Below are 17,359 nucleotides of genomic sequence, written 5' to 3'. Positions count from 1 at the left end.
TACAACAACTTCCAGATAAGGGAACGTGTCTCTTATTGTTACAATTTTAATCTTGGCTGAACGTACAAAGAAGGCAAAAGTGAACGCAACAGTGAATGGGAAAGAAGATGGAATGAGAATATCTATTTGTATTCCTTGTAACTTGAAGGAGATGACTATGTTGAGTGTAAAAGTGGAGACCTGGTGGCTAATGAAAGAACTGAATTTTAAAAAGTATCAGAGAAGAGAGCAATAGCTCGTAGTGATCGCTGCCATATGGTGTCACTGAGGTGAGCATCTTAGCCAGGTTACACGATGGATTTTCTGTTTAGTCAAGTACTAAAACTGCCCACATTTTAGGAAGAAATATTATATTAATATGTTTTGTCATGTCTATACTTTTAAATGAATGCAAGTCCTTATAATTTATGATATTAGTCACCCTCTGCTTCCTGGAGCTTGGCGGATCCTCACCAAATGGACAATGAAGGTTTTGATACACAAACAGCAGCAAAGGTGCTCATCTCTGTTGTGGCAACTCTTCCTTTGCATGGCACATCCTTCTTTATTTGCTGTGGTAAATATGTGGTAACTTAACGGTCTTGATTTAAGTCATAAGCTGCCTTATGGGGAAAATGTGTGTTCTGGCCACCATTGGAGGGAATTTGAAAGGCAAAACGTGGTTGCCACATATGAAGTGTAAAGGTAATGCAACTTCTTGTCACCAAGTGAGTCATGGTGGTTCCAAGCCTGTAAGTACAATCTCAGCTTGAAGGATTGAAGGATGGAAAGTATGCAGGTAATATTTCTTAGCTGATGACACCGTCTGTCAAAGATACTGTGTGAATTGCGATGTTAAAATAGACAGGTACTAGTTTTATATAATAATCCTGTTAATTTTTTTTTGTTTGTTTAGAGCGGTTTCTTGCTTTGTACAATACTTTATGAGAGAGTATGTTGTTGCAGGCTTTTATATAATTATTTTATTTTTATTACTGCTTTTATCATGTTGGATGCAGAAATATTGCCAAATCCTTCATGGTGAGCTGTAGCAAAACCACACAGGATTAATCAATATTTTAAGTAATATATATTAATTCACTTTTATCGGGCAGGAGTCCCATGTGTGCATGCCAGTTAATTGTGTTCAAGGAAAACTTTCGTTAGCACTGCTGCTTCTCACAGAAGTAGAAATAATACTATAATTGCATTTTTAAAAATCTTTTCCTTAATTCTTTTTATTGTGTCCGACACTGTGAAGGTAAACTGAAACAATTTTGTTGATTTGTTGCTTCTGTAAATGTCAAAAACTGCAAAAAGCAAACTACTCTCTCCTGCTTTGTTTCCTTCTCCCTCTTTTCTTTCCCCCCATGCTTTGAAATATTGTGGTTTTAATGAATGTTGTTCTGTCCTTTCCTGCTTTTCGTGCTTTGGAGCTGCCTGTTCTGCAATACCATGCTGGCAGTTAACAGGGGCAAAAATAAGAACTTCTGTACAGTATGAACAGGCAAGAAGAGCAATGCAAAGCTATTGCCCTCTTTGCCCTGTGTGCAGCAGGTAAATATTAACGTGGTTGTTTTAGATGCAAATATCTCTATACAGTATAGGCATGTACAACTTCGATTTATATGAGCCCAGATCTATTTGATGCTTTTGAAGGTATTGGAAATAGTGCAATAAGGAGCAGTACTGCAGACATGTGAGGTCACAGCCATGATGATTTCACATCCCTGTGCAACTTTGATATTTCATACACAGTAGAGGACCGGTATCTTTTGTAAATAAACAAATGTCTTGAATCATGAACAGGTAACTAATTGAAACTGACCACCCCTAGTCAGCTTTATAAATGGAATGCCATATAGCAAGTCATACAGCGTGGCACGTTTTTTCTGAGAATTAGAGAAAGGCTATTTTCTTCTAAGTTTTCATTTTCAATAAAAGAGGTTGATGACATGTTCAGTTATGCATATAGGAAAACTTGGTAATTTTCTGAGGTACACGATGGTTTTGCTGGCATAAATTTTACATGGCTATGTTACTCAAAGTCTGTGGCTGTAAGGAGGTTTCTGTAATTGTGTGTCAATAGGGTGTTTAAACCACACCACACAAAATAAACTATGTAGTGCCACTTTTCTATGTCTGTACCATATAATTTTTTGAAACAACTTTGTTGAAGAAAAATGTATTAGTTGTCGTTACGTGACTTTTTGATTATGAAATATATAATGAAATATACTTCTCCTGCGCTTCTAAGCAAGGACAGTATTTAACTAAGATATGGTAAGAACTGAATCTCGCATACCTTTTCTGTTTATCTAGTGGCTGGACTAAGAAGGTCTGATGTGTTGAAACCTTACCAGCCTAGGAAAAAACCCAGAAAGCCACGTTGCTCAGTGAAATACTTGGGATCCCCAGTGAAGGCTCTTGAGGTTGCCTGTGGTGGTTTGCAGGTTGTTGGTCCTTTAATTTATATCCCTGGCCCAGTGTTTTAGCAGCACAGTTTCTGAAGGTCTGACCCCTGCAAGGAGGAGAAGTGTGTATGTGTAGCAGGGAGGCAGAATGGAGGTTTTGCAATTTTTTTGTGTCTTAGTGGTAGCTATTTGGGTCTGCAGACAAGGTTCTTGAGGAGGATGACTATCAGATGGTGTGCAGGGAAGGCAGATGATGGTGCAAGGCAAATGTGACCCATCCCTTCCTCTTGACATCGCCTGCTTATATGGTTCTGGAAGACTTGCTTGTGAGTGGCAGTAGTAGCCAAATGTAGATAGTAATTTAAGTTCTAGTTACCTACATTTAAATAACGTAGTTCTTAAGATTATAGTGGGTATCTATGAATTTTTACTTGGGTTCTGACATTCTCTTGTTCCCCCTTATCTCAGCTGTTTCATTTTAGCATGTCAAGGAAGAGGAAGAAAAGAGACTGTAAATGTGTAGGGACAGTCTTGTGCCTATGGAGCAGATTACCTCCGGGACATACAGCTGAAATATTTGAAACGCCTTTGAGTTTGGCAGCTTTCCGTTTGCTTTCCCTTTTCCTTCCTTTTTTAGTCCTCCAGTAATAGCTCCCTTGTTCCGAAGAACAAAACCAGCACTTAGTGGTCATTCAGAAAGATTCATTAAAACCAGGAATGGAGTAATTGTAAACAGGCAGCCCCCTCCTATCATCCCCCCTTCCATTCTAGCCCAGGGCACAGCAGCCTTGTGTTGTCTGGCTCCAGACAATTTTTGGGAGAAAAAAAGGAACAATAGCCTTTGGATGTTAAAATAACCTTTCCTTATTCAGCTGTTATGGTATTTTCTTAGAAAACTGAGAAAATAACCCTGATTTTATTTTTTTAGAACACATCCTTTAACTGATAGATGTTTTCTTGTAGTAAAATCATAGCATGACTCTCTTATAGTAAAATAGAGGTAGTAACCGTGCTAAGATTTTATTACAAAAGGTAAGAAAGGTGGGAAACAGCAAAGAGAAGGTTAATTATGGCAGTTTTCTTATAGACCAGGGTAATCAATGGCTAATAAAGCTATGTATCACTCACCATTTGTCATTTTTACAAGAGCTATTCAATAAGTATTGCAGGTTTGTTAACCTTTGTGCTTACCGAGAATTATTGGCAGTGGTGTGGGTTGTGAGAAATAGGGGTAGTTTGCTGGATAGGTGACAGTCATGGAGAGATGTTTTTTGGGTTTTTTTTGTTTGTTTTGTTTTGTTTTGTTTTTTGTTGGTGGGTTTGGTTTTTTTTTAGTTACAGAAGTACGAAAGGGAGCTGAAGCTGTGCTCCGGGTTCCTCTCCTCCCTCCTCTGACTCTGCAGCTGCAGGGCCCTTGGAGAGCACATACTGCCTTCCCCACCCTCATCAGCTCTGTCCAAGACTGAACTGAATCCGGCACTGCTAAAATGCCAGACTTTTAGATGCAAAACCGGGTGCAAAAGTATTTTAACACTTGCAACTGCTCCAAAATGTAGCTTTTTATGGGTAGCAACCAGCGTGCACTGAACAGGTAGATACTTATTTAATAATTGTGCCATTTTTGAGAGACAGTTGTTGGCAGAGTGTTGGCAGTGCTTCTTGTATAAACTGTTCTGTTATCTGTGCTAGTGTGAGAAGCACTTTTCAACTGGAGAACCAGATGACTTAAAAAGCAGGACAATCAATGTGTTTGTCTGACCTCGCAATGGGCTGCACAGAGATAAACTAGAGCTGAGTGAGCCAGGCCAGTTATCAGGGAACAGTAGGGTGGCAACAACAGTAGTGTTGCTCTTCACGTGGTGTGGAGAAATGGGTCTGTATTTATTCTGATGGTTGCATTAATTGAACTGTATGACTGGTAGCCGAATTAACTTGTTTTGAATTATCCTGGGTATTTTCTCATGACCCAGTATTTTGCCAGGGGGGGATATAAGTGAAATTGCTGTGAGAGGATTTTACTGAACGGTTCAGGTGCAGAAGATGCTAAGGCCCAATTACAGCACTGTTGTTACCATTGTGGTCGGGTAGTGTAGCTGCTTAAAAATAAATCCCATCAGAAACAGCCTAAATCCATGTAGTTACTGCTGTTTTGCAAGTGGCTGGGAGGAAATTAAATGGCTGGCATGCTGATGAAACTTTTCCTTTGGTTAAGACCTATTCTGTTTATTTAAAAGCTTCTCAGAGTGCCCTTTTTTCTTTCTTCCTCCCCCCTGCCCAAAGCAGAAGAGGCCAGAGCAGGAACGCATGGGGAGGGACAGCACGTATAGGGTCTCTTCATGTAACAAATGCAAAGAGACAGGTTTGGTGTGCACGCTGCTAGATTGATAGGATGTGGCATGGCTTCTTTCACCTCCAGCCTAACCTCATGGCAGAAGACAGTATAAGTGGTCCCATAAGTGATAGGTATATAATGGGAAGTCATGCGTGGCTGTTGAGTGAAAGCTCCACACCTGTTCTGTGTCATAACAACTTCCTTTGCGCATGGGGGGAGCAGCGGAGGGGAAACGAAGTGCCCTACTTTTCTCACAAGATAGCCAGAGGTGTAATATCTTTGAGTCAGTAAAAGCTCTTGGGTTAAGCACCGGCCTTAAAGAAATCGGCTGGTAGTTGTTTATTTTTTTATAAAGCTCACTCCTTACAAGCTCGAGATACGGCTTCATAACTGCTGTTTAATCACAGAAGTGGCTTTTTTAAAAAAATGTTTTACTATGCATTCTTATCTGAAGTGCTTTGGGGCTTTGCAAAAACTACTGTCACTGAAAAATATATTCTGTGAATTATTTATTTATTGGTTGGATAACTCGGTCCTGAGGCCTTTTTTCTTTCTGGAAAATCAGAACAGTTTTCTGTTCTGCTAGCAAAGCTTTGACATAACTCTTTGGCTTGTCCTCATGAGCTTCCTTGTAACTATGTGCATGTCTGCAAAGACCATTATTATAAAGGCCTCTGAAATCGTATTGTGATGGAGAGTAGTAATTACTTTTTACACAACTTTTTGATTTATTTTCTTTTGACTTCACTATGTAAGCAAAGAGTTCTCAGGAAAAAATTGTGAGCCTTCTTCCTCTCTCTCTCTCTCTCTCTCTCTCCCCCCGCCTCTCTCTCTTCCCCCAATCTGCTGGTTCACTTAGTGTCATTAGGTAACTCGGTGCTTCAGGGATGGATGTCTTACTGCATGAATTATGGAAGAATATACCAATCCCACACTTGCACTGCTGGTACCCCTTTCCCCTACCTTTAGTTCTGGAGCTGACCTGATTTGCCTGTCCCAGGACAGTGTTTTTAATCAGAGACTGAGAAAACATCACAACTTGGCAGCATCCTCGCACTCACAGCAACCACATTTTTCTGTGGTTTTTGACTTATCTCAGTCCTTCATTGGTTCATTCCTATTTAAGTAGGTGGTTATGCTGTATCTTCGGAGATCATCATCAGAGCTCTGTGCTTCAACTTATGGTTAGGGAAGATGGAATTCCTCCCCAAACCTGTTCAAATCACATGAAAAGTGAGCAGGGGCAGTCTGTTATCATAATCTTAGTAATAGTATTAGTTTGGGTCTGTGTTACCCGCCATAGGGCTATTGTGCTTTGGTAATCAGTCATATATACAAGCACAGCCAGGGCGTATTACACTTCACCTTTGTGAAAGGCTTATGCTGATGTGACTCTGAGAGTGGTACTCAAGGGCTTTCTTTTGTAATAATGCATGCATTCAGTTTCCTCTCGTACAAAGATCTTAAAGCTCAGATTGACATGGTACTATATACCTCATAGTGTAGGTATGTACCATATACCTCATCCTCATTTATCTTTTCCTTCACCCCGATCCATTTTGTAATTGTTTTATATATTTCATGGTGACAGATACCTGATAAGAGTGACCAAGCTTGGGATTCAGTGATTAGTAATATCCTGGATCTGCAGATATCGTTTATACAGATGAATGCAGTGGTTTCTGTCTGATTTGATATCAAGCTGCTAATTGCTGATGGCAGGTTTATTTTCACTGCTGTGCTACCATTTATAGTCCCTGTAGTTGTAAACTGTCAAAATATTAGGGAATCGGGGCCCTGGTTCTTTGCTACATCAGAATTGAGTTTTGAACGTGGCACAGGTAGGATGTTGCAGAGGATCATCCTACTCTGATTTGTGGAGGTGGGCAACTACTGAAAGTTATGGCACATAGGGAATATGAAGTAGAAGCATCTTTAGGAAACAGTATCATTGGCCCCAGAAAATCCAAAGGAGAAACTTCTGCAACCTGACCTCTCTTCCATTTTGAGGTATAAGAAGCTTTGAGAAATTTAACCTGTGTTTAGAGTCTTCTCAGAATTTCTAAATGTGCTATTGAGAGTGTTTAAAAAAAACCCAAGCAACCGGTCATTATGCGTTATTGCTAAGACTTTGTGATAGTCCGGTAACATAAAGCACATGATTTTCTTGTCATAGAAAATGCCTGAGCTTTCAAATATGAAGACATATCTTGAATAGTTCAGCTTTCTGTATTTGTGATCCATGTTTTTAGTTTTGACTTCCACTGTTGACATTTTGCACAATAGCTTCTGTAATATGTAAATATACAGAGTCCAGTAAAAGGGTGAAGGTAGGTCAGGGTCTCGCATAGAGGAGATAATACTGGATTTAAAAGAAGGGAAAAAAAGCACACAGGCAATGTAAATTGTACTGATGTAGTTACTTTTGAAGTGGTAAGTGCTGTAGTATTACCACAGTTACTCTTCCTTGCCTTTGTTCTGTCATTACCTAAGAAAGGATTGTTGTTTGATAAACAATGTGCAGCATTGGGTGCCAGATGAAAGCACAGCCAAGAGATTAGATTACATTATCAAGGAGAGAGGAAGGAAGATGCATTGAGAATGGGGTCTGTTACAAGTCACCAGGTAATTATCAAGCTTAGTAATTATAAAGGGGTAGCCTATCCTTTCTAATGTCTGTTTTAAATGTTAGTTGTGATTAAAAGCAGATCATTTGTGGGGGGAGGAGTGGGGAAGGAGAGGGCTTTGGTTTTTCTCCATCCAGACTGTCGCTGAAACAAAGAAAAGCTGCAAATGTGCAAGAAGTCCTCTAATGGTGTGTATATATGTGTGTGTTTGGAGAGCAAAGACAACAGGGATTGTGAGAGCTCTGAACTTTTGAGGTTTTGGCAAAGTGAGAGCTCTGAACTTTTGAGTTTTTTGGCAAAGTGAATGTAAAAATTAATTTGAAAATAGTGTGTGGCATGAGGAAACACTTTTTCTTCTGGTATTGAAGTCACAGGTCTGGTTTAGCTAATGTGAAGAGAGAGACCAATATCAACTGAGACCATTTCTCAGAAAATGTGTGACTTTAAGATCAAAGAAACAGCAATCCTGAGGACCTGCTGGCCTTGTGCTCCCATGAATCCAGTGATAGGTAGTTGTGTGATACCTTGGAGAGTATCTCCACCTCTGCTGTCCACATAGGTTTCAAAATTGAGGGAAAGAGAAAAGTTCAAAATGGCAGGTAGCTTATTCTGTATCACACCTTATGCTGATATCTCCACTGATAGTAATATAATTTTGCCATGTGCCATGTTTTTTCCTCTGTCACAGTTCATTATTAATATAAATTAATATTTTGCTAGAAGCAATTATTATAATCTTAAAAAAATAATAGTATATATACATATAATCTAGAGCACAAAGACAGTCTTATATATAACCCAAGAAGTCCCTAGCGTTGTGCCTAGTACTGTTTCAACCATTCTGTCCATGTGTCCTCCACATTTTTTATGAGGTATTACTGATACCCTCTTTTAAATTTCAGAAGGGCATCATTCATCCCAATTGCAGCACTCATAATAGCCAGCCATCTTCTCTGATCAGAGCATAAAATGATGGGGCTAACCTGAGTATTCTTTCTGGTCTTACATTATGCTTCCAGTCTTCCCACTTGTGGCAGTCCTAGATGTGAAGAAAAATATTAACTGCTGTGTTCTCAGCAGTGTCTGGAGATAATGGAAAGAAAACTCTTCATCCTGGTCAATTTTGGATTTGTACCATAACACTGGTTTGTGCTGTTTTATAGAAGAGTAAATCCGGATTGATTGTCTGGATTTGTGGTGCAGGGGGATTTGGAGGAGAGAAATCTAAGTGAACCGTGTGCTGAACTGGAAAGGGATCTGATTGATGCAATTGCAAGTTAAAGCTCCTGTGGCATAAGAGGTGATAAACCCCAAGTTGTCAGCTTCAGCTGTCTTGCAGAATTGGTCTAAAACATAATGTTATGTCTGAATTACGACTTAATAGCTCTGTTCTTCGCTTATGGGTCACAGGGGCAGCAGATGCTGACAGTACAGTGAAATGTCTTTACAAGATTTCAGTTTAAAATGTACTGGATAAAATAAGGAATAGCCAGTATTGTGTGAGATAGATTTCAAGGAAACCTGCAAAATATTTGCTCATGGGGATGTGCATCTTTATTTTATATGTAGGATTTTCAGGATTCAGGGATTTTTGAGAGGTTATTGTATGTTGTCTATTTAAAAAAAAAAAAAAAAGGAAAAGAAATCAAGAAGACAGTAATTTCCTTGTCAATGGTATTTCCAATCATATCTTTTTCCAGTGGAGTTGCTCATGTTCTCTGTTGTGGTTACTGAGTTCTAATCATCCATGCTCTTCCAATACAAACCTGAATTCTCATGTGATGATACCTGTGGAAAGAAAATCATTCCTAAATTGTGCAGGTTGTTCTATGCTTTGAAATGTGAGATTATAGTATTGCAATTCGACCACGTGTATAAAACTGTTGATATTAAAAGAAAGGGGATGTTCTTCCCTCTTTAGAATCTATACATACATAGTTGAATAAAGGTCATTTTTCAGGGTGATATGCTGGTCTGTTCCCATGTCTGCACTGACAAAGACTATATATAGCCAAAGCAGACTTCTGTTGACATAAAATTATCTAAAATCCCACAAGTAGTGCTGTGGAAATGCCTGCATAGCCACCACTCCTCTGAATGTGCCATATCATCTTAGATTTGGGAGCATGATCTGAATCTCAAAGTATAAAGTCTTCAGTCTTTATGCTTAGAATATGAAAGGCTTTAACTGCTTAGTTCATGTTTAGTGTTTACTAGAGCTGTAAAGCCTAATGGTTGGTACTCGGATGTTGACATCATTTGTATCGATTTAGTAAGAAGCATTAAGCTACTGTGCTTTGGGTAGAAAATCTGCAGGCAATGATTTGATTTTTTAAAGGAGCACTTCTGTTGTAAGAGTTGGTAGGTTATGTGAACCCCCAAATTCAAATAAGTTTTCATTACTGGTCAAAAAGGAACAAAGAAAGAATACACCCACTGCTTTCCAAGTCTTAGAATCTCACAGGTGATCTGTGATGATTATGGGAAGGAAGACACCTTCTGAATTATTCCCCCTCCAAAAATTCTGCCTTTTAGCATGACAGTTTAGAAAATTTCTTCTTACATCTTTGGTGTTTATAACTCTGGCATGCTAGGAAGACTGCCAGGTTGGTGGGAATGCAATGGCCTTTGTACGGCTAGAATTCTTTGTTTTCAATTGTATCCACTCACCTATTCACCCTTTTCTGCCTGTCCATCTCCATCCTCGAACCTGTAGTCTCTGTGGCAGCAATCTCTCTGGAGAGGTGAGGCTCACTTGGTGCAGAACGCTTGTCACTCTGAAAGGGCTCAGGAGCACCTTTCAGTCCTGGAGAACCAAGAAAGGGACAGGCTATGGCTAGAAACATACTTTCCTTGGAAGAACATCAAGGTGCCATAGAAGAGAGGGGGAGAAGGAAGAGAAGGGGGAAAAAAAGAAAAACAAATGAAGTAAGTAGCTTTCAGAAACGAGAGGCATTCTGATTTGGGCTCGGACCTGTAATAGGTCTTAAACCTCAGGCTACTGCCTCAGTTAAGTTCAGTTACAAAAGAGACTAGGCACACGCCTTTGGAAGCCAGAGGGAAATATCGATAAACGAACAAACTACATGAGATAGTTCTTCCATTCCTAACAAACAATATTGTTAAAAAAGGACAATGAAGGTGCTGTTTCGATGAGATTCTAACCCGTGACTAGAATAGCTTTGTGTAAAACATGAAGTTTAGCTTCGCTGAAGGTTTTGGAATAGTACTGAAACTGTAAATGTGGTCAGTGCTGTTGTGAGATGAAAACACTGGAAGATAGGATCTTTACTATGAGTTTTCCCATGTTCTTTTTATGTGCCTGGTGGCTCACGTATGAAAAGCCTTGTCATACTTTGAAGAGCAGGGAGCAAGTTAACTTGCTAGTGCCAGGAACTCAGTCTTTAGGTAGCATATGAATTGCTGTGAACTCAGCAGCATTTATTGCATGGGCTGATGTATTTAGCCTGTTACTGTAGACAGAGTTTTGAAATGCTCCAATTTGGACTTCTGCATTAGACCTAATTATCTTTGACTTGATTAACAAAAAAGAAGACAGGATATTTTTTGACATTTGCTACCATATGTAGTACACATAATGTCTGTGGGAAGCAGCCTCCCCTGATTAAGTAGTACTTAGTAAGGTCCCAGCCTTACTGAAAAGCTTCTCCCCCTTCCCCAACTTTTTTTCTTTCTCTTTTCTCTTCTTTTTTTTTTTTTTTTAAGTAGATTTTGTCAAGTGAAGTATTACTATGGTATTTCAGAGCAAATTGTTCAGATTATTTTTAAAAAAAAAAAAAAAAAAAAAGAAAACAAAAAACCTGGGAGGAATAGAGGGATGGAGGTAAAGAAAAGCTCCACATGGCAAGCCATTGTCTCTGGAAATCAAGCACACCCACTAGGTATTTTTCCATCGGGAACTATTGAGTTAGTTCTCTGCATCCTGATCAGAGAGATTGTACAAGTAGGACGCTTGCAGTGAATAGACTGGTTTTTGTCAATAGCTTTGAAACTGCCTGCCAGAGCTCACATGCTTTTGTGCAGTAATTTATTTATCATTACTTCCTTCCTATGAAAACAGAATAAAAGGAGTGACAAGCAAAATATACATTTGGATGAGATTTAACAGTTTGAAGACCAAATTGTTTTGTAAGAATAATTTGATGGTGTGTGTTTATTCCCTCATGCAATGAGGACCTGGAGAGGAATAGCTGCTGGGGCGTGCACTTCAGGAGGTGAAAAAGCAGTGGGATGCTCCATCTATGCAGGGGACATATTCTCATCTAAAATGTGAGAGTGAAGTAGGCTGCATTGAACTGGGTTCCTCGAAATACTTCTACATGATAGAGAAAAAAGGTGCTTGGCAGAACTGGTTAGCTGCATCCTATGACTACAGCAATATGATACTATATGCACTAAAAGTATGGATTGGCAGTCAGAAGCCGTGGAGGTCAGGTCGTGTGACTTTCCTACTCCTGAGCTAGGAGTTGCTGCTGAGATGAGGTAGTTGAACTGTGTGTGAGTTGTTCTCCTGTGCCAAAGTAAGCATCAGAGCTTGAGCCGTGAAGGTGGTTTAGCTGAACTGATTTTACTTGGGGTTAATTGCTGTGGGTTAGGACTGATGAGGTCAGTCACTGTGCTTCAGAGGAAGGGGAGCAACTTTGCTGAGACTCAGGAACTCCATGGCTTTTCACTGTTTGTCTGTACTTGTATCAAGTAGTTAAGACCTGGACCTGCTGCTGGCACCTGAGGTGTGAGTCTTGCAGCCTGTGAGAAGTGATTCTGGGCTCTGCTGTTTTTCTTATTGTCCCTTTTGTGGGGAAAAATTCTTTAGACATACTCAATTTAAATTCTGAAAAATGTAAAGTAGCAACCCTGAGAAAATTAAGCCTTTTTTTCAGGTCTCTGCCTTACTCGTTCAGCTCTACTAATGAGTCTTAAAATCAATTTGAGGAGACTGCTTCCTGCATTGTACAGGATACATTTTTAGGTTTCAAGTATATGGGGAAGGTTTGTCTTTGTAGTCCTCTGTATTTAGGCTCTCATTCTGGCATAGGGCTACTAGTTTAATTTTTATCTATGCTTTGATGTACCTCAATTGCCTTCACCCATAGTGGAAGTTAAATTGAAAAATACTCATCTTGAACTGGAATACATCTGTGTGCACAGTGTTAAATTTAACATTCAAGCCTAGGACCTGAGTGATGGTTTATCAGTGAAAGTGCAGATTGTAACTGGGATCAGAATTACGCCCTGAAATATGAATTCAGGTGAAGGATGGTATCTTCAGGCAGATAACACTTTGGTTGGTCCCTCTTTGATTGTTGTGTCCAAGTGAAGAATCTCTTGGTTGGTTAATGGTAGGGGTGATATGAATGAACAACTATTTATGCTAGCTGGTGAGGTGAGCACCAGACTTTTAACCAAACAGCTATGAGGTGATGGTTACAGCTTTAGATTTCTCTTGACTGTAGGCAATAATAAGTTGGTGACCCTCAACACTGAGCACTCCCTATCCCATCTCTTGAGTTGCCTTGTCCCTGGAGGGATGGGTGTGTTCATGTATTATATTTGTAATGTTCAAGAGAGAAGATGTAATTTCAGTCTGCTCTTCCTTAACAAAATAACTTTTTACAAGCGAGTGCAGCACAGACTTGGCTGAAAAAGTTGGAAGTCCTTATTGTTATTTTTAAAGTATTTATTAGCTATTCATTTCTATTCAGATAGCATTGTAATGCCTGGGTTGTTTTTTTTCCCCCATGTAGGTCTGGCATATTCAATAAAAAGGATATACATGAAAAATGAAGTCATAGTAAAAGTGAAAAATCTTGGAATAGAGTTGTTTATCATTGTACATTAGTGGCAGGAGAGAGAGGAAGTGGCATGATTGTGTGTGGTGGGTGGCATCAGAGGGACTGGTACACTTGGTGGTGGTGAGACCATCATAGCCTTACAGCTTGCGGTGCCAGCAATGTTGAGAGAGCTTGGAAAGCACAGTGTGTTTTCCATAGTGAGTCGTGGGTGATTAGCAGTTGGCAATGAGCTGATATGAAATGATAATGCAAGAGTGGCTGTGGTAATTGTTGTGTTGTCTGTGTCTCAGGAAGAGGTGTGTCTGCGTCTTGCCTGCAGTAAAATTGATGACATGGTCTGATAGACAAGTGCTACATAAAGACTGAGAGGAATTTATAGGCACCTGAAGGCAATACAAGCCGATGATGAAAGGCATTCTCAATGTTAGACACTAATTCATAGCGAAGCGAAATCCTCACAAGGGCTTTGTGTCAGCCGTACAGCTTACCAGGATGAAAGCCCACCTAAATGGCAGCAGGTTGTAATTCAGACATGGTTTGGTGCCATGTTGAAGTTCACAAGGAAAAAAATTGAAGTATTGATTAGTCCTTAGCTGCAAACTTCGTATTACAGCTCTTTCATAAGAATCTCCTCAGCTACTGCACCTTCTACTTTTATTTAGTTACTTATTTTACTACCTTTTTTTTCCTTTTGATTTTCTTGAAGGCATGTATTCAATACATTAGTATCAGGAAGTACTTGTGGAGTAGCATAAAAGATGTATCTGAACTAATTGGCTTAGAATTTTACAGTTACCTCTTTTGTAACTAATAAACATTTTGTTCTAGGGAGCCACACATGTTTTCGCAGTCTTACTCTCTTGCCTCCAAAGCCTGTTTCTCTATATAGTTCATCAGATTTCTCTGAAACCGGAGTAAGGTGACGCACTCAAAAGATTCAGTAGTTTTTAAGAGTAATTTCACTTCTTAAAATGTTATTCATGATGTAAGGACAGTTATGAACTTTTTACTTTTTTTTTTTTTTTTCTTCTTCCAGAAAATACCAGTTTCCAGTGATAAGCCAAAGAATTGTTATGATCCCAAATGCAGAATAGAAGACTGGGGCAATTTACAGGAGCAGATTAATTACTGTTATGTCCTGTGTTGTAATTGTATCATTATGGTCATCGTGGTCTGGGTCTGTAAGAAAGGCAAAGCTTGTAGAGAAATACGTTAAAGAAACGGAAGAACTTTCAGGCGAGTGTTCTCTTATCTAGAGAGTGGCATGTTTGCCAGGAACCATCTTTTTTCCGTTGTCAGCTGTTTCATAAAAGGTAGTGCTTTTCCTGTATCCTGTTGAAGAGAGAGTTGCAAACTGCACTTTTGATGGCTGTAGCTATCTTAGCACTAGGTAGTGAAGACTGACGTTTGTGTTGCATTGTCCTTTCAGAATCATCATCTCAGATGTTTAGTTTACTGGTGGAAATACATTCTTTCATTTCTCAGCCAGTAGCAGTTGAATTTCAATGTGTGCTGTAATTCTGAGGTGCATTTTTATGTTAGTATAAATGTAATTACGTTGTATAATTGTCATTGTGCTCATTTTTCCACCACATACGCAAAATCTATTTGTTTTCTTGCTTGTGGTCTGTATTGGTAGGTTTGCTTGCAAAGCAGAAAGCAGCGGAGTGGCAGAATTCTTTCAGAAACAGAGGTGCCAAGAATTATGGTGATGACACAAAGTTCATAAGTTTTTTCATTTCCAGAATAATTTCTTTTACAGTCTGTCTTTAAACTTTGTCTTTTGAAAGTTCAAAAAAAATTTGGACAAAACCATGATGTCCTGTAAAAGGAGGCCAAGTTGTATTTTAATGCCTAAAGTTATCTGAGGCTTTTCTCAAATACGCCAAACAAATTCTTCATTTCCAAGGTCAAAATCAACTAGATCACAGTGTCTCTGGAATCCTTTTTTCTTTTTGAGACATCTTGCTGTTCTCTAGATGACATCTCCTGTTCAGTCTTTCAGTTCATTCACTTGAGTAAGTCTTTACCAAATTTTCTGTGGGTTTCCCCCCTCCACCCATCCAAATCTTTCTCAATTGTTTTTCTCTGAACCACAGCTTGCCCTTTTCCACCGCTAATGATGCTTTTCCTTCTGACTTGCTCCTTTTGTGAACACTGGCCTATTCAGTGGCTGAATTTCTCATTGCTCCCAGCTTGACCTTTCTTCATTCTGTTGACTTCATGCTTCCAAATTTTCACCTGTTTTCCCTCCCTCTCTTTTTGTACTACTTCTCTTGTCTTTTCTCTGGCACTGTATGTCTCCATCTTATTGTGTCCCACCCTTCCTGTTCATGTTGGCTACATCTCATTTTGTCACTTCTGGCAAAATTAAACACCTCTGTAAGGAAACTTCCAATTGTATTATATTTTCTTTTCCTTTTCAGTTTTTTGCTTTGTATGGTTTCTCTGGTTCTGCCCTATTTCCAGTAATCATTTACTATCTGAGGTTTTACAAACTGGTTAGTGATGAGAGAGGTACGGAGTCAAAATAGTTATTGTAAAAAAATGAAAATCAATGATAAATTGAAAAAAAAAAATCTTTAAAATAATTCATGGCAACAGAGTCAGCTTTTCCACATCAGCATCTTTTCCTCCCAGAGCTAAAACAAGCGGTTCCACAAAGCTGCAAAAACTAATGAAAATTTTGACGGATTTGTTTGTCTCCTGGTTGACTGACTTCTGAATTTTAGTAAGACTGTAGCTGAACTTACAGTGTATTAAACACCACAGAACCCACTGCAGGAAAGAAACATTATGCCCCATCAGCAGGGAAAAAACCTTAACTGGTGGCTGTGCCAGTCTAGACACTGGGTAGTTGACATGGTAGAGACATGGTGACTGTGGAGCAGATGCAAGGGTATCTAGTTAGAAGGAGAACTCTGATCACCTTCGTGCTCTTAGTATTGGAAAAGCCTTTCTGCCCTTCTGATGCTTATACGGGTAACGTGAGCCAGCGGTGGGGCTGATGCCGGCTCGGTTATCCTTGGACATGGTGTGATGATGCAGACCAAATTTCCTGGTGAAACCAGACCAAAATACGTCAATGGTCTTACAGCTTTGCAAATACAGTTCAGGAAGCTGAAGACTGATGTATGTTGGGGTGTTTTTTTTGTTGGTTGCTTGGACTTTTCTAAAAGTATCTTGTTCCAAATTTCAAGGCTTTGGGGTTTTTTCCAAGTTCTGTTTTCCTCTGATTCCTTTTATCCACTCCCAAAATTTTCTTCAGTTGCATTTCTTTTTTTGCTGACTGCTGTCCCTCCCCCACCTCTGCATTTCCTTCCCAGATTTCCCTTTCCTGGTATTTCTTGGTTTGAACTGACAGTTTCTGTGTTATAGATTGAATCTTTCTGGGTTTTTTTCTGAAATTTTTAGTGAGGTTTTTTTCTTATATTTTAATTTCTACTCTTTGTGACTTCTTCCTTGTTTCTCCCTACTGTCTATTAAAGTGAAATCATTATGTTCAAAGTTCACATTATCACTGTCTTTTTGCTCTTCAGATCCTTTTCTGAAATGGATAAGCGATTTCTTTGGTAACAAAAGCTGTAATGCTACCCTGCTTCTCCTTCTGCCTCCCTGCAATACCCATGAATTAAAGTGATGACAAAGGCAGACATGGAAAAGAACTTGTGATGGCAGAAGTGAGTAGCAGCATTGCTTTGGTTGCCATAGAAGTGAAGTTGCCCGTTTTGGCACGGAGCATGTGAGTATGAAGAGATTTAAGTAACGACATCTATTAAAACACATGGCGGGTTTCCTGCAAGGTGGCAACAGAGTCTAAGGGTTATTCTCAGCTATCTGTTTTTTTGTCTGCTCTCTTAACCTTCCTGATTGACCTGTTTGCAAAAACATTCTGCCTTCCAATCGGCCACAGCCCCGAGGGTAAAGTTCACTGTTTAATTCCACAAGTGCTTATGGACAATGCATGTTATAAATGTACACAGAAGACTGTTGTACTTGCTCTGCAAGTGTTAATGGAACTAGTGTATTTGTCAAGAGGGGAAAATACAGCTACCCCTGTGTAGAAAGCAAGCACAGTGACTTGGACTGGATGGAGAAAAAGGCAATTTGAAAATGTATGTCTTGGGAAAAGAACATTGTTAGTTACATTGATTCCCTCCTGCTCTACAAGATATATGTACACTTGGTGAAGAA

At 39.4% G+C, this 17,359-nt stretch overlaps 1 protein-coding gene across 1 annotated transcript in view; it reads left to right on the top strand.

Annotated features, from left to right (window-relative positions):
* Positions 1-17,359, top strand: part of SPATA5 (spermatogenesis associated 5) — a 164,120-nt gene that overhangs the window by 85,046 nt on the left and 61,715 nt on the right. The window lies entirely within an intron of this gene.

This window comes from Falco rusticolus, chromosome 1 (assembly GCF_015220075.1).
Source record: "Falco rusticolus isolate bFalRus1 chromosome 1, bFalRus1.pri, whole genome shotgun sequence".
NCBI classification, from domain to species: Eukaryota; Metazoa; Chordata; class Aves; order Falconiformes; family Falconidae; genus Falco; species Falco rusticolus.
The sequence above is the reverse complement of the archived record's forward strand: the minus strand, read 5'-3'. Positions and strand labels throughout refer to the sequence as shown.